The sequence below is a fragment of the Nycticebus coucang genome, chromosome 17 (genome assembly GCF_027406575.1).
Source record: "Nycticebus coucang isolate mNycCou1 chromosome 17, mNycCou1.pri, whole genome shotgun sequence".
In the NCBI taxonomy this organism is placed as follows: domain Eukaryota; kingdom Metazoa; phylum Chordata; class Mammalia; order Primates; family Lorisidae; genus Nycticebus; species Nycticebus coucang.
This window is the reverse complement of record NC_069796.1, coordinates 10,778,334-10,782,210: the sequence shown is the minus strand read 5'-3', so window position 1 is coordinate 10,782,210 and position 3,877 is coordinate 10,778,334. Positions and strand designations below refer to the sequence as shown.

Genomic DNA, 3,877 nt, shown 5'->3' with positions numbered 1-3,877 from the left:
CCCAAAGCAATGTATAATATTAATTCAATTCCTATTAAAGCTCCACTGTCATATTTTAAAGACCTGGAAAAATTAGGACTTCATTTTATATGGAAACAGAAAAAACCTCTAATACCCAAGATATTACTCAGAAATAAAAACAAATCAGGAGGAATCACGCTTCCAGACTTCAGACTATACGATAAATCTATAGTGATCAAAACAGCATGTTACTGGCACAAAAATGGAGAGGTAGATGTATGGAACAGAATTGAAAACTAAGAGGTGAACCCAGATGCTTATCATCATTTGATTTTTGATAAGCCTGTTAAAAATATAAATTGGGGGAAAGATTCCTTATTCAATAAATGGTGCTAGATGAATTGGCTGGCAACTTGTAGAAGACTGAAACTGGACCCACACCTTTCTCCTCTAACAAAAATTGACTCTTACTGGTTAAAGGACATAAACTTAAGATATGAAACTATAAATATTCTTAGAGAGAGTGCAAGGGAAATGCTTGAAAAAATTGGCCTGGGAGAATACTTTATGAGGAAGACAACCTGGGCAATTGAAGCAACATCAAAAATACATTACTGGGATCTGATCAAATTAAAAAGCTTCTGCACTGCCAAGAACACACTTAAGTAAAGCAAATAGACAGCCCTCAGAATGGGAGAGGATTTTTTCAGGTTATACTACTGACAAAAGTCTAATAACCAGAATCCACAGAGAACTCAAACTTATTACTAAGCAAAAAACAAGTGATCCCATTTCATTGTGGGCAAGAGACATGAACAGAAGCTTCTCTGAAGAAGACAGGTGCATGGCCTACAGACACATGAAAAAATGCTCATCATCTTTAATCATCAGAGAAATGCAAACCAAAAATACTCTGAGATACCATCTAACTTCAGTAAGAGTAGCCCACATCACAAAATCCCAAAACAACTGATGTTGGTGTGAATGTGGAGAAAAGGGAACACTTTTGCACTGCTGGTGGCAATGTAAGCTAGTACGTTCCTTTTGGAAGGAAGTTTGGAGAACACTCAGGGATCTAAATATAGACCTGCCGTTTGATCCTGCAATTCCTCTTCTAGGTGTATATCCAAAGGACCAAAAATCATTTGGCAATAAAGATATTTGCACCAGATTGTTCATTGCAGCTCAATTCATAATTGCCAAGTCATGGAAGAAGCCCAAGTGCCCATTGACCCATGAATGGATTCATAAATTGTGGTATATGTATACCATGGAATACTATGCAGCAGTAAAAAAAAATGGAGACTTTACCTCTTTTATGTTTACATGGATGGAGCTGGAAAATATTCTTCTTAGTAAAGTATCTCAGGAATGGAAAAAAAGTATCCAATGTACTCATTACTACTGTGAAACCAATTTATAACCACTCACACTTGCATATGAAAAATGAAACACAACTTTAGCCTAGGATGAAGTAGGGAAGGGGAGGGAAGGGGGAGGGGACAGGGTGGGAGGGATAGTAGGAGATAGTAGTGGGACCACAACTATGAAGCACATTGCAAGTACAAGTTGGATCTATCATGTGTTGAACACAAATGTCCTAATGCTATAATTGGGTAAATGAGGTGAAAGCTATGTTGATTAGTATGATTTAAGCACTCCAATTTGTACAAAGAATCAACATATTGAAAATGGCATAAATGTATTTATGATCTATGTACAAAAGACTTAATAAAAAAAAGAAACAAAGATATTTGTACCAGAATGTTTATTAGAGCCCAATTCATAATTGCTAAGTCATGGGCGACTAATGCAGCCTTGAGAAGGCAACCTAGAAAGACTTTTTCCTCAGTGGAGCCTGCACGTCTCTGGTTGCCCCAAAACTGGCAGAATGGCTGTGCTTAATCAGAAGTCTGTCCTGGATATGATTAAAGAGTTTAGAAGGAATTAGCATGCTCTTTTCAACTCTGAGAGAACTACTAAAGGTGGTGCAGATTCCATGCTCTTGGCATTGCAGCTTTCTACGGCAGAGAACAACAAACAGCACAGTGGAGAATTTACAGTCTCTCTCAGTGATGTTATATTGACCTGGAAATACTTAATTCATGAGAAATTGAACTTACCAGTTGAAAATATGGAAGTGTTTAACCATTATGAGGACGTTAAGAAGACCTATGATGAATTCTTGAAGAATATAACATGTTAGATCTGATTGATGTTTATCAAAGATGTAGGATTTTTGACTTCTAATTGTGAAAATAATAACATTATATCTCCTAGTCAGCTACAGGATTTTATATTTGGCAAACAGTATGCAGTAGATGATGAAACTGATCTTTATGTGCCAGTATCACCAAATGGGTAAAGACAACCAGGATAATGAAAAGGTGCAGCTAGTGGCAAGGAAAATTATATTTTCATATTTAAACCTGCTAGTGAATTCAAAGAATGACCTGGCTGTGGCTCATATTCTCAATATTCCTGATAGAGGGCTTGGAAGAGAAGCCTTGACTGATTTGAAACATGCTGCTGAAGAGAAACAGATGTTTATCTTTTTGGTGGCCACATCATTTATTAGAGCAATAGAGATCAGGGGGAAAGGATATGCACCATCACCATCTGATCCTTTAAGGACACATGTAAAGGGATTGTCTAATTTTATTTATTTCACTGACAAACTAGATGAGATTCTTGGGGAAATATCAGATCCAAGCATTGCAGGGGGTCAAATACTGTCAGTGATAAAGATGCAGCTGATTAAAGGCCACAAGAGCAGATCCTTTTTATAAAGCAGTAGAGGAAGTTGCTGAGGATTTGGAATTGAGGATTAAAAATATTATCAATTCTCCTTGAGCCACAGGCGTCACCCAAAAAATATTATCAATTCTCAAAAAGGAGGTGTAGCTATTAGCACCACTGACATCAGTCCTGCATACCCAAAATCTCATACCATAAACCATGGCACTGCATATTGTGGCTGAGATACTGTGAAGACTTTACTAGTTCTTTTGGATGAAGAAGCAGTCAGTGCTCCTACCAAAAACAAAGTAGAGTTTTTATATGATGATGAAAACACAACTTATCATAATGGAACTTCTATTCTTACACTTTTTAGATCTCCTACCCAAGTGAGTAAGTCAATGATGAAACCCTTAAGAGAACATATCCATAAATCAATACAAGAGAAAAAAAATCAAGATGAAACAAACCTTAATTAGATCCCAGGTTGCTTGTACTTATAAAGATGACTGCATGATAAGCAAGGATGGTTGGAACAATGTTAACTCCACATCAAAGTCTTTGCGTATTCTTCACATGGAAACTGACATTTCTGAGGGTATAAATTCACCTGTTGGAAGATCATCAATTGGAACAAGCTTTGAAAATGTTCATCTGGACAGGAGTAAAAATGAAAAATTATCCAGAAAATCAAGTATTCTCTGTGATAATGGAAACGAACTACTTCAGCATAAAAATGTTAAGAAACCTAGGACATCTAACAATTCACAGAATAAATTGGAATGCAAACTAGCCAGAGTAACAAAAGGCAGTAAGTGTACCACTAAGAAAAAATTGATTATTGGCCAAAGTTAATGAGGTTTTTTAGACTGTGAATTTGTCTTTTATATGCTTCAGATTTATGCATATATAAAACTATTCACCAGAGACGTACTTAATTTTTAAGAGACCAGTGTGTAAATTATTATGCTGTATTATTTTGGTGTGGAGTATATGTAAAGTTATTACATTAAGCATTGTTCAAAAATGCCAGTAAGTCATAATTATGCAGGATTTTCACAAAGTTTAACACAGAGAAAAAACATATTGTTTAGGTTAATGATATATCTTAACACTGCTTTCTTTTAAAACAGACATTTAAAATAATGCACAAGTTACAGTAACATTAAGGTTTTCC

At 35.7% G+C, this 3,877-nt stretch overlaps 1 pseudogene; it reads left to right on the top strand.

Moving 5' to 3' along the window:
* The first annotated feature begins 1,852 nt into the window (after positions 1–1,852).
* LOC128569093 (PCNA-interacting partner-like) lies at positions 1,853–3,575 on the top strand (annotated as a pseudogene).
* Positions 3,576–3,877: the final 302 nt, after the last annotated feature.